Source organism: Hippopotamus amphibius, chromosome 11, assembly GCF_030028045.1.
Source record: "Hippopotamus amphibius kiboko isolate mHipAmp2 chromosome 11, mHipAmp2.hap2, whole genome shotgun sequence".
Lineage (NCBI taxonomy): Eukaryota > Metazoa > Chordata > Mammalia > Artiodactyla > Hippopotamidae > Hippopotamus > Hippopotamus amphibius.
The window spans coordinates 113078877-113105378 of record NC_080196.1 but is presented as its reverse complement, the minus strand read 5'-3'; the positions used below and the strand labels follow the sequence as shown (position 1 = coordinate 113105378).

The 26502-nt window shown below is 45.5% G+C and overlaps 2 long non-coding RNA genes across 3 annotated transcripts; one reads left to right on the top strand and one right to left on the bottom strand.

Annotated features, from left to right (window-relative positions):
• Positions 1-283: 283 nt before the first annotated feature.
• LOC130831753 (uncharacterized) lies at positions 284-17085 on the bottom strand. Of its 2 annotated transcripts, none has more exons than XR_009048104.1 (3): positions 17054-17085; positions 11404-11518; positions 284-810 (listed from the first exon to the last, which is right to left on the bottom strand). It is a non-coding gene; the product is annotated as an uncharacterized LOC130831753 (long non-coding RNA). The 2 variants fall into 2 exon arrangements; XR_009048105.1 differs by lacking the exon at positions 17054-17085 and adding an exon at positions 13086-13622.
• A 178-nt stretch (positions 17086-17263) lies between these two features.
• On the top strand, positions 17264-22472 carry LOC130831954 (uncharacterized). The gene is made up of 3 exons (XR_009048150.1): positions 17264-17597; positions 20310-20531; positions 21866-22472. It is a non-coding gene; the product is annotated as an uncharacterized LOC130831954 (long non-coding RNA).
• Positions 22473-26502: the final 4030 nt, after the last annotated feature.

Sequence of the window (26502 nt, the reverse complement as noted above, 5' to 3'; positions counted from 1 at the left end):
ATGGAGAGGTCAGCAGGCCATTTAGGTTCCAACTTCAGAAAACTCCGATTCTGGAAACGGTTATCCTCCCATGTTATAAAGGAAATGTGAAGCTCTGTAGCCCTTTTCAAAAGCAGTGTGACCACAGATGTTTAACAAAAATACATAGACTCTTCAACCCCAAAATCTCTTAGAATCTATCCCGTAGAAATTACGTAGCTAAATAAAAAAAAAGACGGTTTACGAGAGGTTCATTTGTTGTTTATATTGACAAGAACTGGAAATGAAGAGAATATCCCTCAGTAAGGGGCTTTCTAAGCCCTAAAAACACCTGAGCAGATTAAGCCGCCTCACTGAAGCAAGAGATGGGGACCTCATCAATATTTAGAAAGCTAACTTGAAGCAGGAGCGACACGAATTTGCAAAGCATGAAGCTGGCAGAGGTGAAAGAAACCACCAACTCCAAACCTAAGTGGGTAGCAAAGATACTTTGGGGGTGGAGCTAGAAGACTGCCTGCCCCCAAGGAACGGTTTCACTTCACTTCTGCAACCCTAGGCTAAGGTCCTGAGGCCACGAAGGCTGGCTGGAAAGGACCACCCAGGAAGCCCAGCAAACAGGAGCGCCACATGCACCAGCATCCAGCCACGTGTCACCTCCGCTCTCGTGGGCAGAGCCGTCTTAGTCATGGGAATGTGACCTCAGAACGCATGGATGAAATCCACCTGCTGCAGGGAGACAGCAGCCGCAAGCCCCTGCTGCCTCTGCTGGTCCTCCTGCTTCGGAGCTGGAGTCCTGGGTCCTCACCACCTTGTGTCACGTAGACATGTGGTCTGTGGAATCAGGCAAATATCTTCACTGAATCAATGCAGCACCATCAAATCTCAGTCAAAACCGGGGAAGCACATTATATATCACAAAACTCCTGTCCTTTACTGGGTTGTCATTAGGTCGGTAGATTACCACCGACAGAGGGAGCGCTCTTTTCCGGAAGTATTTGAAAAAACAGCACAGTTCCTAAGACCTCTTTCAATAATTTTTTATGAGTAGAAGTCAAGGAGAGAATTGTAACCCTAGAAGAGCAAGCACATTTTATGTTCCAAGGAAGAAAATCTTAAGAATTCAAAAGAGATTGGAGACAGGGAACTTTGGGTGGTAGTTGCATACAAGTAATATTAATGTGAACTAATTGAACACTGTAACGAACAAGTGATTCCCTTGAACCTGATTAATCAGCTAATCAATCATTCCATACACGGTAGAGAGAGTCTCAGCGAGAACCTGAGTAGACGTCCTCGTCTCTCCCAGGAGGAACCTGAGTTTCGGAGCAGCTGTCACTAGCTCACCGTCCTGAGGGTCCTGCTGGCTGCCGGCACGTGGGTGACACGTTTTAAAGAAAGCACTCATTGAACATGATTCTTTTCAGCCTGTAAAAGTCTATTCATTTACAACAAACATTCAATACCATAGATTATTGTAAGAAATATCTTCCAGGAGGAGTTGCAGTAATATATATAATTTACATGCCTTATACATAATATGCTATGATACATATTTGGGGGGTCTTGCCTTCAAAAAAGGGAAACAGGAGTCAGAAAACGCTGTCAAATAATATACAACTTAAAAATATATGTGCAAGGTTGTCTTCACAAGACAGTCATTTATCATTGTGAAATTACTAGTCTCTCTAGCTTCAGAACAGACGAATTCTATGGGAAGCACCTGCAGAAAGTCAGATAATGGAAAGAAGGTTAATATTAAGCTACTGCCCTGACGTTCAGCTCACGCAAGAGCAGCCCCCTCCAGGCCCTCTCAGGGTTAATTAAGTATCCCCTTCATTACGCTGTGAGGGAGGCAAACTCAGTGATTCCGCTGAGCCAGTGTCCGGCTGGAATGGAACGATTCTCTTCCTTATCGTGGGATCTCTGCAAGTTTCCCTGACGTGCAGATTGGCCTTAGAGGAAAGCTGCTGATGGCATCAGCATTCTTGGCCAACCTGCGTGTCTAGGATATAAACGTGCCAGGGGGGATTCCCTGCTGGTTCAGTGGTTAGGACTCCAGGCTCCCACTGCAGGGGGCACGGGTCCGATCCCCGGTCGGGGAACGAAGATCCCGCAGGCCACACAGCGAGGCAAAAGAAAAGAGCTAAGATGAGATGGAGAAACATCTGAAATTCATTTTCGTTCGTCTCACAAGTCCCCGGGGGGTTGTGACCAAGACAGTGGAATTGTCTAGTTAACGGAACGTTATCTCATTAACAAACCAACAGGACTGGATTTTAAACGAGCATGAGAGGACGTACTGAGAAATGGGAAACTAGTTAGTGGCTTTTTGAATAATAATAACTGTTGTTCCTATTTAATTAGTAGTAGTGTTGTTGTTACTTTATGTCTTCATTATTATTTTCTGAAACTATCCATTCCGGGGTGCCCTAATAATCTTCAGGTTCTCGTGCAGCTTGTTGATTTTTTTGTGATCGGTGAGGTTTGATCATGACTGCATAATGGTTTTGCTTATAAATTCCTCGAATTCGACTTAGAATAGTTTAGTCTCACGTCAGACCCAATCCTATGGAAGGCTTTACGCTTTGCAGAGAATTGAGAAAGCACCTACGGTGGCCACGTCTGTGATGGAACGAAATGAATTGCCCTTTTTGAGGTCTACTCTACTACCAAGTAGCTTGAGATGGATTTCTGTCCCTACTCACAAGAAGGCCTTGGTTGTTACGCCAAGCAGCTTAGTATGCAAGACGTTCTTTGTGGTCTTTTTCTCAATACTGCAGTGGATTCCATGCTATGATGGGCCAGCTGGTACCCTGTGCAGTCTGGTGAGCAAGAAACACATCACACCGTCTGCAGGGACAATTCACCACGATTTGGTATCCGCCGTGAGAGACGGTTCCGAGCATCAGGACTTTCGTGTTCACACGTGGGGACGTACAGACAAGAATAAAGAGCTGAAGATGCTAGCATTATACACAATGACTCATTAAGAACGTGGGGTTTCGATAGGAAAATATTCTCCAAAACGTCTCATGAGTAGTCAGCATGTTGTGACGTGATGGCCATGGGCGTAGCTGAGAAATCAAAAGAGACCGCTGTTTGCGCACCCTTTGTTTTATAGGTGCCGTTGTTCTGCTAACGGATACCTGTGTCATTCTATGATGTGCAGAGCGAGTGTGATGTCTGTCCTGTCCCAATGTATCTACACAGATTCAAAAGCCAGCAACGTCTTCACTTTGCCATCTGTTAAGCATCTCTCTTTTGGTACATTTAAGCTCCAAATAGACAATAAAGTACCTTACCAATTATTGCCTATTGTGCAAGTAATTAATGACAAACGATAACTAGACTTATAACTGGATTTTCTTGGAAAGTGTTAGCTTGGATTTCCAGTCTTAGTGCCCTACCTTGGGAGGATGTGATTATGTCTGGGTCTCTCGTGGATCACCCAGGCCAAGCCACCAACATTCCCGGTCTTGATCGCAATAACTTCCTAGCTGGTCCATCAGCTCCCACTTAGCTCCCTACAGATGACTCAGGGGGGTTTTACAAACTGTGAATTTCATTAACAGAACCCCGCTCTGTGGTGTCCAGCCAGGATGGAGCTGATAGCAGCCACCAATAACCATCACTGGCTAATGCCCGCTCTGAAGAGGGGAAGCCAAAAGCCTCGTCGGGGGCTTACGAGTTCTCATGTCCCGTTGGTTTCAAGCTGCAAACGAGGACTTTTTAAAAACCACACACATAGAGCACTATAATAAAATAAATAGGCTAATAAATGATAGGCTGCGTAGATTGAAGATAAGGACTTCTCCTTGCTGATCTCTGCTGTAAACGCACGCAGCGGAGATGGCAAGTGAGCTAAAGCACTTCACCATCAAGAGTACGATCCCCAAGCTGTGGGTTGGCGCAGAGCACCCACCGCCTGAGCAGTTGCCATGGTTTCATAGAAATCAGCTGTCACAGAAGAGATGGGTTATAGGAATCTAATACGTTGCCCAGGGAAAATGGACTACTCAAAGACAGCTTAAATAAAAGATAACCAAACAATTATATCTAAAAGCCTTAACAAGAGGCGTCTTCAAAGTGGGCTTGAAGCTAACATCCTCATACTTAAGAGTTGGAGCTCTCTGCTCAAAGCTCAGATCTCGCGATTCCTATTATGGAGATATGTACACCTGGACGAGAATTAGAGAGGTGTGTTTTTCTACCCAGCTGAAAAAACCTTCAGAAATATACGCAAACATCTCTCTCCTTCACCCCCACATCCATCAGCAGGGATTCCTAAACACACTCAAAAGCATTTGAGAATGCCACTAAAGAGTCAAATAATTGGGAAAGGCAAATTATTAACAAGAAGATACACAAATTAGAAGTAGAGAGAAAAGCCCTGGTAAGGACCGTGGGTATCTGTGCCAGCTGAGTGCTGTGGAGTGGGTGGTCTGGGTGTGCAGACAGCAGCTTCCTTTGCTGTCCAGGCTGCCTGGACGAGACTCACGGCGGAAGCATTGACAACACAGACCCGGGCCGCACCCCCAGAGGCTCTGGCCCCCCAGATCCAGAGGGCATCCGGGACTCCCCACTTAGGGAACCACTGCTCTGATTGGCTCTTATGAATACTTCTCTGTTTCAAGTTCAGAGTGGTGCCGCAGGAAGCGCCCTGAGCTTAGACTCAGACACAGATTCATGTTCAGACGGCGACCATCAGGTGCACTCTCTGAGCCTCAGTTCCCCCATAGGAAACAGACATACCACTGCACACCTATCTAATTTGCAAGGGAATGTCATCACCGTTGTTATTATTATTGATGCAGTATTATCAATTATTTCCATTACTGATATTCATCATATTAATAAAGGTGGTTTATCAAGAACCATGGGCATTATCTCATTAAATTCTCATGACAACCCTACGTACCAAGTACGATTATGCCCAGTTTATAGGCTAAAAGAGGTTAAGTGGCCCATCTTTAAGATAATTGTGATGAATTTAGCATTAAAGCCGAATCCACAGACTCTAAAGATAAAGGCTGACCTTACTAGATAAGATTTTCCCTTAAAGCCATCCGCCTGCCTTGGTCTGGTTGAACGTTCAAACAACTTTCTCATCTAATTAGAACCCATCTTCCTCTGGGAGCAGCTGGCCTGCCAACGACTGCCAGACCCGGTTTCCCTCGGCAGCAAGAGTTCTCCTCTTCTGTCCAAAGGGCCCTCAAGCAGAACTGCCACGGCAACAACACATCACCACGCGTGGACGATTCCGACTCGAGACGTCTGATCTTAATCCCACAGATGGCAGCTTGGTCCCCTTTTGCTTCGGAGCTTTGCACTTGGTGAAGCAATAAATTGGGCCGCTCGGGAACAGACAAGCCCTTGGGGGTTACTGGTCACTCCCTGGCCTCAGTCACCTCTTTGTTAATCTAGAAGATCCCTTTTTCAAAGCTCCAGGTCCACGGGAAGCGACGCCACCGCACAGCAACACATCCAGGGTTGTTTTGGGGAGAGCGGTCCTCCAGGGGGGGCAACTTACCCCAAGGGACACTGGGTAATGTCTGGAGCCGTCTGGGGCTGCCATGACTGGGGGGCTTGCTCCTGACATCGAGGGGCCGGGCGCCGGGGACTCCCTGCAGTGGACAGGGCAGCCCTGCCACGGAGAAGGATTTGCCCCGATGGGGACAGAGCCCAGGGTCAGACGGCTGTTTCAGGGTCACCCTGCTCCCCACACATGCCCTCCCTCTGCAGCCTCCCCCAAGGTGTGACACCACCTCAGGTGCCCGCTCACGGGGCTGCAGGGGGCATCTTCGGGGTGGGCAGCCTCACCTTTGTGGACCCCCATGTAATTGCTGGTCCACACTGACCCAGCAGACAGGACAGCACCGTGTCCAGGATAGGCGTGCGACAAATGTAAGGCATTTTAATAAATACCCCTGTACTATGTGTACCTCTAATGCCAACAATATTGTGAAGAAATTGATCCAATGATAATATGTCCATTGGAGGTATAAATTGGAAGTAGTACTGAGATAAAAATGTCAATATTCCTATCCCAAAGGTAGGAGTTTGGACCCCTATATAAGGCATCATTTTTTAATTAAAAAAAAGATCCTAAAGGATTATCATTAAAATGATAAAAATGAATCTTAGGTAAGGAGACAGGGTGAACTTTGCGAAGGGTTTCATCAGCTGAGTACAAGGAGGGCCTTACGATTTCCTCTGTGATCACAGTGGGCACTGCTGTTTTCACCTGCCTCTAGGCCTGTCTTCCAGGGACTGGTCATCATTTCATCCACAAGCCACGGCCACTTCCACACGGTGCTGAAACTGGGACTTAAGCCTAAGACACAATGTCTGCTGCCCTCAGGGAGCACACAGTCAAACTGGGACAAACAAAGGTAGTCATGAGAACGTTCTGTAACTAAGGAGCGTGTTTCCATTAGTTGCCTGTGGATGAAAAATACAGACACGGCTTTACATATTGCATGGTTAGGCTTCGACCAAGCAGAAAGAGTGACCGTAACTAACTATGTGATGGAGAAAAGTCTTCTTTCTAAACGTATTGCTTGTTAAGGTTCAAGAAAGGCGCCACAGCCTGTGTTATTACGCACAAAACGAGAAATTGCAAACGCGTATCCATGCATAAATGCCGATCTGCGTCTCTGCCTCTGCATGTTATGATGTTAAGAGAAAATTGCGTGGAAGCAACTAAGTCAGTATATTTTCAAAATATTTCTTCCAGACATTTATAGGGAGAATCTACATTCTGTCTGAGAAAAATGAGTATACGACGCTAGCAATTGGCTCACTGATAGATGAAGTTCTTAGGAAAGTAGTACATTGTATTAGTTTGCTCTAGAAATGCAAACATTTTGCACAAATCCCAAAACATTTAAAGTTTTGATGCTCAATCATTGGCACAAAATACCAGTGAAACAAAATCTATTCATATTCTCTAACCCGGGGCACAGCACTGAGAAGGTGACCCCCCACTTTGAAGAAGACTCTATCTCCTCTTCAAGAAAAAAAAATATTTTGAGTTGGCGCACAGTGAAACAAATGCATATTAAGAAAATTTTAATGTGGAAAGAATGATAAAGGAAAATTATCACCTTGTCCCTCTTCTCTACTAATTTATTGTTAGTTCTTCAAAGGTAAGATAACATGAAAAAAAAAAAAACCTTAAAAGAATTATTTGCAAAGTAAATCTAAATGAGGTCAAACTGTAGAACATTTTTCTGCTAATAAGGCACTAACTTGTTCTGAGATAAATGCCATTTTAGTGAAAAAATAAAATTAATTAGTCAACGCCCCCACAAATACAGCTAAGCTAAATAACCCAGAAGTCCATCCGCCAAGGAATGCATTTTAAAAAGGTGGCCCATCCACACAGTGGAACCCTGCTCGGCAACAGCTAGGAATGAATGAAGTGCAACTCAGGCTGCAAGAGGAATGAACTTCAAAAATCCTATGCTAAGGGAAAGAAAGCAGCCACAAAAGATCGCCGATTGCATGAACCCATTTATACAAAAAGTCAACAAGAGGCAACTCCACAGAGTAGACCAGTGGTTGCCTGGGGCTGGGCCTGGGAAGGCAAAGCAGGGAGGGACTGCTAGGAGGTATGGTTTTATTTCCTAGGACAACGAAAATGTTCTAAAAGTAGATGACGGTCACGGTCAACATACTAAAAATCACTGAACCGTGTACTTCAAAAGCAAGCCTCTTACAGCATGAAAATTATATCCCAGTAAAACTTATTTTAAAATCCAATTAAACTATAAGGTAGGCCACGGGGGTGTCTGCAAGCACAGACAGGCTTTCCCCTGGGCTCTGTCCCGATGCTTGAACAAATTCCGCTTGAGTCTCCAGATGCTGGTCATGTGCCCGTAGAGCACGGCAGGGATCGTTCTGGCCAGAAAGACTTTCCCACCAAATGCCGTCCTGTCTCATCCAGAAGAAGGAAGACCTCAGTAGAGGTCCCGTGGAGCACTCCTCTTCTGGGCAACGGGACCTCCCCTCGTGCTCCTGATGCGGAAAATGTTCACATTTCGAGCCATGGGGACGTCATTCTGGCTTCTACGTGGTTCAGGCTGAACTTGGTGTGAACTCAAGCAGCCTGACCGGGGACTTGTCAAACACACGCAGCACATCTGCCTTAACCATTAAGGTAAAAAGTGTCCGTTTCTAATCTAAGGCTGATTACCCCCCTTCCCGCGGCACTCAGGTTCACACTCCCGCGAGGATAAGGTTCCCTTCCTAGACACGGCTCCTGCTCTCTTGCTGTAGACAGACTCAATCTGTCTCTTTCGCAACCTTGAAGGATGCCCCCCTGTCACGTCTGACGTTCTTCGCTCTGGTAAGGTATAAGACTGGGTGGAAACCAGGCTTCAGCCACGCGGGCCTCAGACCTATTGAGAGGCTACCTCCCAGGCTACAGTCCTCAGTCTGACTTGCATAAAACTCTGCTCCATTTCTTATCACGGATTATTGATGTTTTGAGTGAACATCATCAAGAGGAGAAATCACCAGCTTTCTAAAGAGGTGAGGTGCCTTACAAATTTATTTACCTTTCACCAGCAGTGAGCTGGAGAAGAACTGCCTATGGTTTACACGCATGGCTCCGAGTGCCCGGGACCCCCGTTCCGGGAAGAGCACCCTCCCCCCATTTCCTGGAACTACATCGTCACTTTCTATCCATATGACTGGCATAAAAGCTGCTGCTCTTACACTTGACTTTGCTCCCAGGATTTGTTGGGGGAGGGGAGGGGTAAGGGAGAGCCTGAGGCTAGACCAGGTAATTACAGTGTCTAACCTGGCCAGTAAAAGGGAGCTGCGTTCCCTGGAATGTCTAGGCTTGCGCTGTGAAGTACGAGAGCCCGCTCTCTGTTGATTAGCTGTGCAACAAAATCCAGGGAGCTCAGAAGCCGGGGAAGAAAGCTGGGGCCAGAGTGAAGGGGGAGCTGGTGTGATGACCGTGCCTCACTTATTACTGATACTTTTAAAAGTGGAAGATATGATGAGTTCATTACAAGAATAACCAACTGGCAAGGAACATAGCTGCTTTTCTGGCTTGCGGCACGAGAAAACAAAATAAATCCACACGCGTTTCAGACAAAGTATCTATCAACATGATGATTAGCGCTCTATTCAAAAAGCGTGGGTATAGCATCTAATTTCTAAAAATGGATGAAGGTAATCTTTACAGAGAAAAATATCTTCAGACGTAACATATAACAACCCTGACACCCTGTACAACGAATAGGCTAAGAATGTATCAAGAGTATCAAGGAAAGAGGTTCTCCGACCTGGAGTAGGTCCCAAACACCTGAACGCTGAAGACTGCATAGGTAAGCCACGCCAGGCCCCAGCTGAAAACCGCTGGCCAATAAAATGCTAGATTCAAGCTGAAGAAGTAAATAAAGCTGTTACTTAACATTTTAGGTGGTAATTGAAACTATGGCTGATATCGGTCTATTGTTCTTGCTAATCTTCCGTCCCACTGGCTGGGACACGGACGCGTGGACACCTTTTGGACATCAGAGACGTGCTCCCAGATACCTCCCATGCAGCATGAGACCCTGAGAGATCTGTGTTTACAACATTTTACCCGCACAAATTTAACCTGAGGAGGGCTGAGCATCCTTCTGGTTTCACGGTGCTCTCCACAAGAATTATCAGTAATAACACACCAAATAAGCCTAATTAGTTTCACAAGTCAGAAGAGCGAGCCCCTTGTGATTTCCAGGGGCCCTCTGGGAAATCCCAAAGACAGTTTTCCTGCCAATATTATCATTTATCAATGATTTGGGGGAAGCAAAGCATCAGAAGTTGTCAGGATTCGATTTTGCGTTTCAGCACTAAAAAAAGAAAAAAAGAAAAAAAAATTTGTCAGGAGACTTAAACACTCACTTCAAGATAGGATCATGGTTTACTAAGAAGCAATATATGGTGACCTATTTAGCCAAAGTGGCCTTAAAATTTTTTAAAGGAATTACAGGAGTAACATAACTTGAGACCCTTAGCGCCTTCATAAGCGAGAAACCTGTGTTTTCTCACACAGTCAGGGGCACAGCGCAGTCCACGTGTACCCTGGAAGGCTGCTCTGGTCAGACACAGGCTCCGATATCCACGTGGATTACACAGAATTAAAGAATAACCTTGTACAACCTCTTATTTAACAGCAAACTAATAATCCCATTATTGTCATTTTCACAGATAGAAAACCAAGTTCCAGTTTTGCATCCATATAATATTCTATATTAAATTTTAATTTTGTGTGTGCTAACAAATCTTACAGATAAACCTTCTCAAACCTCCGCCAGCTTTGAGCACAACAGATAAGGTTCCCTTTTAATGAAACTTCTGCGAGTTCCTATGCATATCCCTTACGGTAACATTTTTCAAAATGAACACATTTAATGACAGGTCCAAATATATATTTATAGCCTCTCTGAGGATATAAAACTAAGTAAAAATATATAGACTTAAATTATGGTTAAAATCAACATTTTAGTGTTCTATTTTACTTACAAATGATCTGTGTATCTGAAGAATATCTGTTCATTAACTCAGTTTAACACCAGTTCAAGGTTTTAAATTACAGAATAAGTCAGAACATTATCTTCAAGTTAATGTGATTACTATTGAAATAAAGTTTGTCAGAATAATGCTTCAACTCTGGTTAAGTGTAATTTTGCATTTTTCATAATCTTAAAAATTTATTAGAAGCAATGCTAGCTTATTCAATAAGTCCTATATAAGCTTAGGAAAAATATACCCAAGTAGAATTAATATATATTGTACTTAACACTCATAACGCAGAGAATGCAGTTTGTTTTCATTAAAACAATGTTAAACTAGTCTAGTTTGCAAAGACCTGTCTAAATTATGTGAGCTTGAATTCTTAAAACATGTTCAAATTATTTTTCAAAAGAATAAGTTTTTTTTTCACATTGAAAGCATGGGAGATTCAATTTATTTAATTTCTAGGAATTTAAAAAATTGAAGTGAATTTATATAAGCACTTATTTATCTGCAAACTAATCAAGATAGAGCTTCATTAAGAGACTTTATAATCTAATTTGGTAATATCCGCAGAAGGTAGGGAAATACCAATACTTACATAATAAAAAAGGCCTTTCTGAATTAGATATATAAGTCTATAGACACAGAGGGAAAGCTGGCAGTGTTATCCCTGAAATTGCAGCCAGGGACCAAGCATAAACACAGAAAACACAAAATTTACCACTTCTCATTGGGCATGAAATTCTTAACTGATTTGAGCACAAAATAGACAAAGAGATCACCAAGTGGTTAGACCACAAAGCCAAAAGAATTCAGCATCCACACTCAGGTAAGAACCACACTCAAACCCACACCAGGCGGTCGGCGGCAAAGGGTCCTGAGCACAGGACCAGGAGTGAAACTCACCATCCCTGGGTGCCCTGGCAGGAACAGAGCACAGAGGGCCCGAGAACCTCGTCACCCAGGCGGGGAAAATGCAGATCCCAAGACCAGGTCCAACCCATCCAAGTCACGGCACCAACTGGAAAGACAAAAATGCACCAGACGATTGAGTAGACAGTTTTATTCAGGTTGTTGTGATAGAGAGAAGTGCACTAATGAGAAAGGTTTCAAACAAGAGGGAGGAAACCTGGAGTTTCTTGAAAAGAGAGAATCCTTGGGGAAGGTGTAGGTTGGTCTCATCTCAGAATATGCTCAGCCATTTCCCAGAATGCATCACCGCCTTCTGGGAGAAAAGGGCTCAGATGAATTTCAACATCTTCAATGTGAAGAAAGCAATTCAATAAGGGTTAATCAGTCAATCTAAGAAAGAAATGGAAATTTTCCTTTGAGCCAAATTGAGGATTATAACCATGGAACAGCACCTCTGAGAACTGCTCTCTGTTAGAAGTCAAAGCACAGTTGTATTTTTTGAGACAGAGGCTGTATTTTAAATGATATATTATTAACAGTTTACACAATCCAGATCTTCAAGGACAAAAGGGTGGGTCATCGTGACCCCTTGCAAGATCAAGAAGGAACGTTACCTTTTAAAGAGTTGTCCTGCTGATACTGGGAGAACGTTGCTCTTTACCGTTGAGCAGGTATTTCTGCTGGTGGGGGAGGTCTGGTCACTGCACAAGGCAGGTACACAATGCACAGTAGAGGGGACAGAGGAGGCCAAAGGGCAGAGAACATTTTTATGCTTAAATTTTTTCTTCTCCTCCCATAAAATACAAATTTTATTTCACAACAGGTACAACAACCAAATCTGCCACCTGCTAACAGCAGTCCAGGGAGGCGAAGACAGAGACGTGGAGCTGAGGGGGGTCTTTGATGATTTTGTTACAGAACTCAAAGTCTGTGTGCCCCAAACTGTGGGAAGACATTCAGGAGCCTTTCTGAAACCTTGAAAATGTTAAAGTATGTGGGCCGAGCGATGGGATTCAGAATGTCCTGCTTGAGCAGTGGAGGAGCTGAGGATGCGGGGCGTGGAGACTATGGGGGCATAGGCAGAAAATTGACCCTCTGGGGGCGCAGCCTCTTTCTCACTTGCACACCTCATATCACCCTGGTTGGCCCTGAAGGATGGCTGGTTAGCCAAAGACGGGTAAGATTCCTCAGGGGACGAACAACCTAAGACAGGCACAGCCGCAGAGGAGCCAACAGGGGTGGGGCATAGAGCCTTCCTCTTATCACCCTGTTTGGCCCTGGAGGATGACTGGTTAGCCAGAGACGGGTAAGATTCCTCAAGGGAGGAACAACCTAAGACAGGCACCGTCGCAGAGGGGCCAACACGGGTGGGGCACAGACCCCTAATCCATCTGAGAGAGGTCTCCTGCCCCCAGGGCTGTTTTGCTCTCCACGCTCAGCTCAGATCCACACCTGCTCAGCTCGGACCCAGGAGGCAAACAAGGATCATTGCCCCAGTCATGTGAGGCCTTTGATTGTTTATGGGAGTAACCTGGGAGTGTTAGCCGAGAAACCAATAAAAGCAATGTGGGATGAGTCAGCAAGGCTCTTCATCCTAGACGTCTTGAGTCCCCCGGTCCCATCTTTCTCTTCAGTCTGTGTCTGTTTTCTTCAAGCTTGCGGCACCCGTCACTCACCTCAGGTCGCCGAGCTGGTCTCGGCACCAAACAAACTACAACGTCAGAGTTTGGAGCAGAGAAGTGTTTATTGCAGGGCCAAGCAAGGGGAACGGGTGGCTTGTGTTGAAAAAATCCTGAACTCCCTGATGGTTTGGGGGAGGAGAAGTTTTTATAGGCAACATTTGGGGTGAGGGCTGCCGGGTGTGTGACTTTCTTCAAATTGGTTGGTGGTGAGGCAACGGGCCGGTGCCCAGGACTCCTGCGCTCAGCCTGAAGCTACCTTCCTCCACCTGAGTGGGGGCCTTAGTTCCCGCAGGAGAACTCCGAGACATCATTACCTATATTCCTTCAGCAGGAACCGGGACCCGCCCCACGGGTGCACTGCTCTTTCTTGACTGCTCCTCCCTGGTCTCTGCATCACCTCCCTTCCCTGTTGAGCTCCTGTTTGGACCTGCCCACTGGAACTCAGGGAAGGTCATGGAGGCTGAATGAAGCCTATTTCCTACAAACAAGAAACAGGGGACACAGAAAGGACTTGTACCCGGGAGTCTCACAGGGTCCTGCTCGGTTTTAATCTCAACAAGACCAATTTTATTCCAAGATGGGAATAAAATCTCTTATAATTATCAATTTTACATAATTATTGGTAAATCAGTTTTTCCCTCAGCATTTCGAAGTCTAGAAAGTGGGATGCTATACCGTCTTTATATAGTTTGAATATTTATTTGCAAAGAAATGTAAGTGTTTAGCCCATAACAGTATTTATTCACAAATAAGACTCAAGTGTTTGTCTAGTCTCATGTAAATAAAAATTGGCCTTGTGTCATGACTGTCACAATTTTTCAAGTTTATACTATTTATATTCTTCAATTTTTAATCACTTATTCTGGCCAGGATGCTGAGGAACAGCCAAGAATTCACACAACACGTTATTTGAATGCATTACTTTCTGTCGTGTTTGGATGGGCCTTACTTTCTATCAATAGTATTATTTCCAAGCAAAGAACATGCTAAAAATGCACCCAAAATCCATTATGTGATTCATAATCCTCCTGGTTTCTTACTTTATAAGCCATCATAGCACTAAAGAAAAGTCATTTTGTAACATATAAACTTGCATTTTAAACAGGCTTGCCTGAAAAGAGGAAGCATTTTCTCACACAACCATAATTACACAACAAAAAAAGAAAGTGGTGATCACACTGCCTTGCGTTTAAACAGTGCTTTCTTCAGAACTGTAAAGTCATAGGAATTCAGAGCTGCAAGGACCTTACAGAGAGAAAATCAAGTTCAACCTACCATTTAAATGATGGGAAATTGAGGCCTAGAAAAAATTAAGTGATTTTAAAGACTTAACTTTACCGGATAATGGCTAGGATCGCCTAAAATAAATGAACTTCCAAAAGTCCTTGCTTGGAGTCATGTAATTAAGCTGTGAATATTATCACCTTAATTCTGAGTGGCAGAGGAAATAAGTTGGAAATAGATGACTATAATGTATCAAAATTACAGAGTAGCAAAATGAGAGCTCAGAATTCTAAATTCCAGTCCTCACTTGCAGTACTGAGTTGCACTGATCAGTTCGTTCAAATTTACGGTTCAGTTTTCTACCACCCTTCTCTTAGAGTCATCCTTCACTTAGGATGTAAAGATGTGAGGACAGACAGTTTGTATGTCTTTATCAATCACATTTTCGGGAGAATGTAAGGGCACAGAATCAAAGACTGTCTACAGATACATCCACCTCACAGGGATGTTTCCTTACAAATTCAGGAAGCCTCATTGGAGGGCCTGAGTAAACCCAGCTGCCAGCAAAGGCTTAAATATGGGTCCATAGGCAGGAATGCCAGTGATCAATCTTTGCTTTCAAACTCCTTGCCTTCTTGTTTCATTTTGAGAGCCCTGGGTAACAGACGATAACGATGAGAGGTGTGTTTCTCAGGCGGCCAGAGCTTCTCAGAGTGAGAAAGAAGGTCAACAGGGAGGCTATCCTGCAGTAGCAACGCTGGGTATGCCTGGGCCTTCAGGAAGCAAATTCACAAAAACGACTGCAAAGGCCTCGGGTTCAGATCTCACAGAGGTCCTGCTGAATCGCCAATGTCACTAAATTTAGAAAGTAGGTGGGGAAAGTAGCACAACTTGAAAAATGGTAAAAATCATAAAGTATTTCTGTATTGAAGAGTATTTTAACTTTTAAAAATTATGTTAGCTTCCTCTTCCAGGAAAATGGAGTAGTATACTACATCTCCCTATACCCCCAGGTAAGTGCAACTAAAAATCCTGGATGGAACATGCACAACAAAACAAAACAGTTCTGAGCAGAGGCTAGGAGAGGAAGACCGGTCAGGAACCGAGGAACAACACCACGTGAGCCACGCATTCCCTTTTGGCCACGTGTGTCCCTGTCTTTGAGCTGAAGAAGCTACAACCGAGACATGGCAACGGAAGCAGACAGGAAAAGCCACCACAGCTGAAGCCTGCTCTGTCTGGTCAAAGGCAGGGGAGGGGCAGCCAATCAGGCAGAAAACTTTCAGACAACAGGCGAGAAGGGCTCCAGTCCAACTAAAATCCAGAGACAATGGTGTCCGCCGCACCCCCAACTGTGCAGGCTAAGCAGGGGGCCAGGACGTCCCCCACACAGGCTGGGACCCATCACCCCATCTGGGATGTTGTCAAGGAAGTCAGGTAGGAGCAGAGACTCTCATACCCTCGGCTGATAAAGACCACCCACGCTGGCCTGGACCACCAACTTAAACGTCAAATTACACGTTTAGGAAAAACATAAAAGCAAAGCTTTGGCATCGAGGGTTAAGCAAAGAGTTCACAGACTGACACCAAAGCATCACTCATAAAAGGAAACTGTGATAAACTGGCAATTTCACCAAAGTTTAAAACTTTCGCCTTGCAGAAGACCCTATCCAGAGGATGAAGTTACAACCTACAGGACGAGTGAAGCCTTTGCAAACCAAATATCCAATATAGGACAAGTATCCTGTATCCTACTGAGCTTGGGGGCAACTCTAAAATCAGGAGAATTTTTTTTAACAAATAGGATGGCGTTTATACCTACAAAAGTGTCATCTTTCGTAACTGTCACCTTGGGAAGTTACACAAATCTTGAGAAGTTACATGCTCAGAACATGGCTCAAAACATTGTGAAGCTCCTCCTTTGGAATTACCGTCAAAAACTGCTAACAAAAAAGTCATGTCATTTTTCACTGAGAACAGCATCCGTGCTCCGTCCATCTTACCGGTTCCTCAAAAGACCACAGTGTGCCACCGTTACCAAGTCCAGCTCACTCTGCTCGCCGCACAGCAGGCCAAAAATCAGAGATGAGGTGTTGAGGCAAGGAATATGCCAGCAGCCCCAGAAGATGGCAGACTGTGTCTCAAAAGAACCATCTCATCAGGGTCTGGATGCCAGTTTCTTCTATAGCACAAAGAGGGGGAGGAGGTGAGGAAGTAAGTGAAAAGCCCTTATGCCTTGCAAAGGTCCCCTGGAATGGCCAGCCTCAGGGAGGGGACGTGTTCATTTCTTTTCTCCTGCAGCCATCCACAGGTGCACAGGGTCCGGATGCTTCCCTGAACAAAGGGTCTTTGGTTTAACCTTCAGGCCGAGGGGCAGTGTTCCCCGAGGCAGGGCATGGTATACAGACAGTGTCCTTTTAGGGAACAAAAGCAATGGGAAACAAAGGTTAAAGTGAGAGAAACAGATCCCACGTGTGGTCAGATCTGGCTCTTCCCTGCTGCACCACTGCCAAGAACAGAGATGAGATATCACAACTAACAAATATGTTTCAAGAGAGTAACCCCCCACACGATAAAAAGAACCGTTTTTTCCAACTCATATCACACAGAGCTGATTTCCCTAATGCAGAATTTCTAGAAAGCACTAAGAAAAAGGCCAGTAAACTCATAGAAAACCACAGTTAAAGGCCACGAACAGCTAATTCACATAGGAATTAATAGTGTGCAAAGAAGCTCACCTCACCCGTAATGAAAACCTGCTTTCACCTCTCAGGTCAGCACGTCACAGTGGGATGGATTCTTAAGCAGGCAACTGGGCAACATTTATCCATTTAATGTAAGTACTGTTGGTTTGCAAGCCTGCCCGGACACGGAGGGCAGGGAGAGGCCGAGGAGCGAGGCGGGCGCCCCAGGCCGTGGGCGGCTCGAGTAAGGAACGAGCAGCTCACAGGCTGGTCTCTGCACCCGCCCTATGGAGCCTCCATGTTTATCCAGAGGCCTCAGTGGGGTCCAGGCATGGGCTCAGAGGGGGTGCTCTCAACGCCACATCCCTCTCTGAGGCTGCATCGCTGGAAGGGGTCCACACGGCAGGTGCAGTGGCCCAACCCACATCCTGAGGACAAGGTGGAAGAGGGGGGAGGCTTGGAACCCCCTGGGGCTGGCTTGCAGGTCAACCCGCAGACGCTTCCTCTCCGTGACCTGATGACCTCTCCAGCACACGCCTTTGACCCAGCAACAACCCCACAGTTACAGCTTCATGTGCGTCAGTGACATAGGTGTAAGGTATGTCAGCATTACTTGTTATAAAAGATTGGAAATAACCGACAGGCCTCTCACTGTGGGACTGATAAAGAAATTATGCCACATTCATAAAATAAAATTTTATGCAGATGTTGTGAAAGGAGTATATTCCTCAAGCACTAATATGTTGCCAAGTGTGGGAAAAGCCGTGTGTGCAGCAGCTTATAAACTTTATATGATAGATATAAGCTTTATGTCATGCCATAGGTGTGAAGGAGGGAAATGCATTTCCATATGATATATAGGTGTAATATATACGTGATGTCATTATATGTAAATAACGCATACAGGAGGAAACCCACAGTCATAGCATACGTATTTCTGGGAGGGCATGCCGGACACTGATAGCTTGACTGCCGGGGGGACTGAGGCTGAGGATGGGACGTGAGAGCGGTGCTTCTGCATCTGAGCGCCCGCGAACGCCGAGCTGTTGGCAGCCACACTGTTTGCTGATGCGCTCTCCTAGGGCCTTATAGCCTATGACTCAGACCACATTTTAGGCAGCCTTTCCAAATGAAGGGTTGTTACAAAAGTACTTTGAACAATGTCACGACTTTTTGAGTACTCTATATAACCTCCTGGGGTGGCTACCAAGGTGACATCTATAATTTTTACATTAAATTTTTCAGTTGCTCATGTCACTTTAATCTCCCTCTGGTACAAATACATAAATCACTGATGTGGAGAAAGTCCGTTTTTCCATTGTTTTGTTTGGCTTCCAATCGTCAATAGACTAAATAACCATGGTAATAGCTTTCCGTTTATTTCTCATAATAACAGACTGAACCTCAAAAAGATTAAAATTATAGCCCCTAATTCATGCTTTGTAAATTATACTCAAAGATTCAGAAATCTTTTCTGACATGCTCCTGTTTCTGTGAGGTTCCAACTGTTCATGATTTCTCTAATACAACCTCATAGTGGTCCTGGATATGTACATACTTTCCCATTCTTCGTTGTTTTTATTTCTCTGTTTCACATGCAATGGTTCTCCAGGCATTTTCTGACTAACTAAGGATTGCTGGGTGTGAGAATCAGAAAACCACTCAGATCAGCTCAAGTGCAACTGGATTTTCTGAGCAGACACAAAGGAATTACCCAGAAACAAAGTCCATACTACAGCCGGACCCCTGGGAGGGATCTTTCTTGAAAATGAGTCTCTCCTTTCTTTCAATCTGCATCAGGCAGCCTCATAAAGCCAGGTATCCAAAAGGGTTATTCCAGAAATTGATGTTTGTGTCCATCATTTATGTAAATATTTAAAAGGTATTGCATCTTTTCCTGCAAATATGTTCTCAGACTGCCTCGCCTGTAACTTTTCAATGGCTAGTGGTTATCCTCAGTAGAAATCTCAGAGCCGTGAGCATTATCTTCCCTCCCCTTACCTACCCACCCTTATTTCGTGATATTCCCCCTGCCCGCTCCACACCCTCCCTCAACTTCCAGACCTTTCTACATCCTGTAGAAAGGAACCGTTGGCACTTTAACGTCATATAAATTACCCTGAAATACTTTCTATATTTTTAAAAGCATTTGCAGTCAGGTCTGTTCTGGATATAATTGGGAGGTCGGGGCAAAGATGGTAGGTAGCACAACTGTCTCCCGTTCTGCCTGCCTCTTGAGTCTACACACACTCTCGGAGAGCTGGTTCACGTCCACCCTCGCGAGATCAGATCAGGGAAGATCTGAAACCCAGTCATCCAAATGAAAATGGTTGAGAGTTTCCATTTCATTTACCTCCCGGTGGTATTGGCATTTTATCATGAATCAAAGCTTTAAAATAAAGTTAAAACGTGAGAATGTTAGCATTTCCATCATCAGCCAGGAGAAAATTGATATTATTGGGAAGGCAGGCGAGGGCACTTCAAGGCCTCCTCGCTCAAACCATATTCTGCCTTCATAAAAGGCTGACCTTGGCTGCACTCTGGATGTCGAGAAAGTGTATATCGCACTGATAAATAAACTGAATTTCTCATAAAGCTGGTCATTATTGCATCTGCCAAAGCAGGGTTGCAGAGCTAGCCATCAACACACAGCTCAAATGAGTTTCCACAGTAGGCCAGAGATGATTAAGTAATTTTTGTAGAACAGCATTTGAAATTTTGCTTTTATCTATATTTTTTTTATAATAGTCCATGGAGAACGGATTGCATCCCTCCGAGAAAAGAATAATCTGGCACTTTAAAGAAGTTCCGAGGCTCACATTAGCACAAAAAACCCATCCTGCCCCAGTGTGTCAGGCACACACATCTTAAAGGCCTCTTCAAGTACTTTATCTTTCAGCTTTTCCAAGTGCTATTTTTTAAAAGCATCCAGATGTCTATCCTAAAGGCAATTATTTCCTTAAAGTTCATAGAGAGTCGGAGACAAAGGAAAAATACATTTTAATGTTTGTGTGTTTGTCCCCCGGCAGTAGAAGTTAAACATCAAATTGCACGATGGCTCTAAAAGCTGTAAGGAAAAAGGGACCATGGATAATTTAGTCAGTGACTTTAGGAAATCCGTGTTAGTCGAGAAAGTCTGCACAGATCCTGGCAGTTTCTTCTGAGATATAGTCAGTGCCTCCATAGTGGGCAAATACATGTCTCCTTGGCTAGGCCAGAGGGTCCAGTTTTCCCAGCAAACACTAACCTAGAGGTCGCTGTAAAGATACTGTGTAGACATGATTAATATCTTCAATCTGTTGACTTTAAGGAGGTTACCCTTGATGATAACGGATGGAACGCAACCAATCGGTTAGAAGCCTTTGGAGCAAAAACTGAGGTTTATTGGAGGGAAAGGAATTCTGCCTCCAGACCTGAGCATCAGCTCCTGCCTGCTGACCTGGAGACATACCAGCCCCCACAATCTTGTGATCCAGTCCTTGAAAGAAATCTCTTTATAGGTGACAGTTCGGCCAAAATGATCGGCCGATAGGTAAATGTCTGCATCTTTTATTGGTTCTGTTTCCCTGGAGAATCGTGACTAATACACCTTCCCAGACTATAATGCTGATTAATTTACATGCCACATCTGATAGTTTTTGCAAGGATAAGAGCTCTGTGAATATATTCAGACATATCATCTAAGTGAATAGCGTATTTACCGCATTAAATCAGCTTTTTCAAGCCATAATCCCAGAGTCCTACACAGATTGCCTGAGTGACTCGAGTGGCCAGAAGAAGCAGGACAGCTTCTAAATGTCCCTCTGTCATTTCCAGGATGAACCTGAAAGCTCTGATTCATGGCTATTGGTGCTGGGTGCTCCAAATGGAGAAGTTAGAGCCACGCAAATGGAATTGACACACTGTAAACACAACACAAGGCGCCAGGCTAATCTTTATGTGCTTTCCCGATGTTCCCAGGATAATGGGAGCATGTGCTGATACTTCACCAGCTCTAACTACGCTTCTCTGCCACCTTGATGATTACATATCTGTCTCCTCTTCCCAATTTAGGTCCTCGCAGTTAAATTCAGATGAGCCCATGAAAGAGCCTCCTTTACTCTTCGGAAGAGCTATGCTTAAATAGTTTACTCTCTGCCAATAGCTTCTCTTTAGCTAATAATGCCTGTAAACATTTTAAATGAAAAGAGGGAATTGTGAATTGCCTGCAGGGAGATTAACCTTCCATTTTCTGGAAGATGGAGGCACCAAATATTCTTATATAAAGAGAAACCAGCACATCTGACAAGCGATTTCTCCACCAGCCTCTTACACCTCACAGAGCTCTCACCTTCGTCACCTCCTACAGTATGACAGGTTACAAGATACTGTGATTTCTGGGCCTAAATCCATAGGATCTATGATTTTATAAAGCCAGGTTGGAACTATACGTAATTCACTTGAAATGAATGGATTTTTCATTTAAAAAGAATCTTACTTTTTTAATTCTTTTGGTAAATCTGGACTTTTGCTGGCTTTGCTCAAAGCTGGGGTGAGGTGGGTGGGAAGGGTGTGTATTCTAATACAATGTGAGGCCTTAGCTGACTCAACAAGCCCACCTGATAAGTAACTCAAGCTAATTAATCACTCTAGCAATATTCACTCCATGGTTACTGCCAAAACCACCATGAGTGCATTTACCTCTTTTCAGAGTGAGTGTTTCATCTAAGACTCCTGGGTAGATCAATCAACACAACTCTAGACTTTTTGTTATTATTAGGTAACAGCAAGGATGTCATGATTCCATCGGTTCTTCAAATTTTGGTTGTACTTTCACACTCATTTTCTTATCTACTACTCACAACATCCTCTAATTTTACTTTACAGATAAGGAGGTGGTGCCCTAAAGAGAATGTGTGACTCATTCTTCAGGACTTGATAAATCAGAGGAGTCAAAGCAGGACCAGACTCCAGGCCAGCATCCTTCCCGTTACACCACATCACATTCCACAGCCCTGACTCCCATCCGAGCTCTTCCCGGACACCTAACCGATCCACGGCCCACTCAAGGGCTTCCATGCAAGGGAGTTTCCTGTCCTCTCTCCTCCCCATGGACACCTGAGGAGGGGTCTGCACGGACAGGTCTTTATTATGTTGGCTCTAAAGTGTTACTCTAGTAAGCAGCTACTCCAGTGACACCTTGGAAACCAGGCAGAATAAAGAGGGACTGGCTCATGTGAAAGGCCTCGGGACTTTCCAACCACAGACTCACATGTAGGAACCTAAGTCCACAGCAAGGCCACCAGCCAGTCCCTGAGGGCCACAGTGAGCAGTGAGCATGCTGGCATCTACTCCCAGGAGAGATAAGCTTAGGATACTCTGCTAAGTGGAAGAAGCAGGTTACAAAGTAATCGTTACAGCACCCTTGCAGTTTTATAAACAGAGAGTAACAATGTCTGAAAGCAAAAATGCACACTATGTCCAAGTAATTATTCCTCAGTAGTATAACCTGAGAAATAAAAACATTTTTATTGTAAAAAACCTTTTTCTGCATTTTGTAACTTTCAACAATAAATAGGTAGTGTTGCGAAACATAGCATTGAAAAGGCACCCAAAGTTCCTCAGTTCTCATCAGTCGTGGGTAGGTTACTCGCTCTACCAACCACCCTCAGGCCAAGGCCCCCCCTTCCCAGCCGGGGGTCAGGGCATGAGCGGGCAGGGTCGGCCCTGGGCGCCCGGGGATGAACACAGACCAGGGTGCGACTCTTTCTCGGGCGCTCCCAAGCTTCTCTTCTTCATTTATAAAGCTGCTCCTAGTCTGCAAGGTAACTGTCTTCTGACTTCTCCAGGATGGGGAGGGCACATTCTCTTAAGCTGACAGCCTACGGTGACATTGCCAGCACCAGAGAACTGCCACCCATTCCCACCTGTGGCAGCAGCACTCAGGCCCTCTTGTCAAGTGGCATTCACAGCTACATAGCTATAGAGAGAGATGCACGGGAAAAAGGCAGAGAGAGGAAGAAGGACCAGGAAATATTTGGAAAAGCCAGGGTGGAGCCAGCATAACTCCCCTTCGAAGTGTTAAAGATGTAGCTTCTTTTTAACCAGTGAGTGGTCTTGTCCGACTGACCTTCCATGTTGTGTGACCTCGGAGCAAGTCTGTGCAGGAAAAAGGAAGGAGAACTGTGAGTCCTCTCTCTTCCATCCACGGTAACATCCACCACCTGCCTGTGACCTGGCGAGAGGGTGCTGTCAGCCCCGCAGAGGCCCAACTCAGCTTAGGGAAGAACCTGTACTCATCACGTGGCTCTGACCCGGAGAGCTGGTTCCCAGAACTCTGGAAACAGCAAATGCTTCTCTTGCACTTGAAATCTGTGTAATTTCGAATGTCATCAGTTCTGAATTCATGTGCAAATAGTACATGATGTTTCAAGGAAAATGTTCCACCTGCTTTAGAGAATAAACGCTTTAAGCCGCTACCCCCGCCCAATGTTCCTCTGCACGCACCTTGGGTAATAAGAAGTAGCTACTGTCTTTATTACTAATGTTTATTCATGGTTAATGAAGCCGTTCCCTTGAGGCCTCTATTCAGCTACAATCCACTTCCTGGCTGGGGATTATTCCTCGCCCTTTAAACTAATAGTATTTACCTCCGTTCACCTATGAAAAATACACAGACACACAGCAAACACTTGGTCTTTACTACGTACCAGGCCCTGCTGAAGCATCTTCCGCATCTCGTTTACTCCTCAGGACAATTCTAGGGATAAGGAAGTGTTACTATCACCATTTCACAAATGGAGAAAGTGAGGCCCGTGGAGGCTAAACCACTCACCAGGGTCATGGAGCTGGTAAGGTGCAGGAAGCTAGGCTGTCCACGGTTTTCCTAGGATAAACCTCTACTTGGCATGTCACAGCGACAAACATCGTTCTCATGTGAATGTCCATGTGTAAATGTGAGCTCCACCTTCTGGGGAAACTGCTCCCAGCGCCTGGTGGGGCTAGACGCTCCTTCCCAAACTAACCAGACTGATTCCATCTGCTCTGATCCTCCTCATTGCCTCATAGGTGATCACAAAATCTTGGCTGGCCCCACCGGACTAAAGCCCCAGGCTTTTGTTTGAAGATTGAATCTAAATGAGAAAGCGTGAGTTGCCATCAGCCCTTGGCAAAATGAGAGAATCCTGCCAAGAATGAAATTGCTCCTGAGGAAGCAGAGTTACAAAGCAGAGAGAGTGAAGGTGACCCTTGTCAGGTCATTTCAACTGCCAGATCAAGCCGCACCTGAAGGCAGTGTCCTTCTGAACTTTTTAGTGGCACATGCCATGGAATCCTTTTATTGCTTAAGTCACCACCTACACTGGTTTTCTTGTACTTGCATCCAGTAACTAATTTAGTCCAGGAGTGGGGTGTTTATTACAAACAGCCTTTTAAAGATGGAACTGGCTGAGTTGAAGACAGGGCAGTGATGGTCATCCTTGACATCTTAGAGGTAAGCACATGGCTAAGTTACTCCCATTGTGTGCTGACACTTGAACAATGTCTGGCTGCAGGCTAGAAAATAATGGGAAAATTCCAGATGTGGGAGAGCGAATCATTTCAGGAAAAAGATAAGGCTGCTTTGGAACGTGTGAAGGCAGAGAAGAAATAGCCCATGGCTTGGTGGACAGAGACCTTTCTCCCTACAGCCTCACAGGAGTTTCTACCCTCAACCCCAGCAGGGGCAGAGAGCTGGGATTTAATCAAGGGAAGATGGAGGCGAAGGAGAAATCTGATCACCAAGCCATGGCCAGGCAGCTTTGCCTTGCAGCATTCAGCTTTCTCGCCTTAAAAGCCTTTCTTTCCCACGGCTGCAGGATCTTAGGGAAATTTAACATTTTGTCAAGGCTGGAGTAGGACAGGCTGCTTTTCATTATGCAAACCTGATCATATATTTCGCTGTCAGAGAGATAAAAATCACTGATCACACCGTATAATCCGTGCTCGTTTACATTTATTTAACAGCCCGGGATGCAGGTCGTTTCTGCAAACGCAGAAGCAAATTGTATTGTCCTAACCAAAGGAAGCTTCCAAGGTGTGGCTTTTGGTTGCCATAAGAAGAGACACATTTAAACGTTCAGTCCCAGAAGCAGCAACACAGACGTGCCAATTCCCTGAACCAGTGTGTCTTCTACTTTCACCAATTAGCATCGAGCACACTAAGAAGCGGCAGAGTTGGAAGCCAGAAAGAACCCTCATTCAGTTAAACCCCCTGGGTTCCACTTTTCTCACACAACTTAGCCAGAAGCTTCAAATACAAAATCCATTTCCCACCACTGGTGGCGGCGAGTGTTTTATAAAACATACTGGGAAGTGGCGGTGCTCCCCAAAGGCTGATGGGATTTGCAAAGTGTCCCGTGACCCCTAGTCCCATGTCAGTTGGTCTGGGAGGAGCTAGGTCACAGAACACTGGACGCTAGGTCCAGGGAGAGACATAAATGTGCGGCCAAGGAGGGACCAACAAGAGGGGTTTGGGCCTCAGCTTTTTCATCAGCGCTTACCTGCCAGGACCACAGAGCTGTCAGAGGCGGGTGGCCGGGAACATCAAGGTCCCTCCCACACCTGGACCTCACTGCACTCATAGTCCTGTGTTCTGTTTCCTATAAAGGGCTCCCAGATTTTATGGGCTTTGGGCCCCAGCAAACTTGGAGGCACCCTTGTGCGCACAGCACAAAAGAAGGTTAAAGGGTGGACGTTAATTTTAGACACTGTCTTTAAGAAACACTTTCAAACGTGAACACAGGGCACAGGCGATCCTTCTCTCTGTAAGATTCCGACCAGTGTTCAAACATGCTGTACCTCCTCTCACCTTAAAATGTAACCCTTTCTCTCCTCCCCTTTACACAAACTCCCGGGGGTGAGGGGGTTGCCGGGCCCCACCCCGTCAGGCTGCCCCCTGTCCCATCTGGGCAAGGTGCAGAGACCTCCACGCACTAAAGCCCACCGCCCCGTCAGCCGTCAGCATCTCTCCTCCAGAGGCCCCTCCCGCACATCCTTCCCGCTCCCCAGCCGGTCCCTGTCTGCCTAGTCTCCAGTGTTGGAGCGAGTCGTGGGATCCTCTGTTCTCCAGCATATCCACTCCCCAAGTGACCTCAGCCTGTCTCCAGACTCACAAAGCACCACGTAAAGGTCAACTCCCCCACTGTATCTCCCACCCAGACCTCTGGATCAAACACACGCACCCCACCTCCATCTCCGCTTGGACACCTAAGCGGGTGGACTGAAGGAGAGCTCCTGACCTCCCCACCTTGTTGGTGGCAACTGTCATCCCTCCAGCTGCTCAGACCGAGCCCCGGGGGCATCCTGACCCTCCTGCCTTGCCCTCAGCCCACCTGTAATCTGTCCGCCCGTCCTGGCTCTACCTGTAGGAACACCCAGCCCCTGCACCCCCTCCACCCTGGACCGCTGCGGCGGGTTCTCACCAGCTCCCTGCTTCTGCTTCTCCCACCTCCGGTCTATCCTCAAACTTCAGCCCCCGCCAAGCG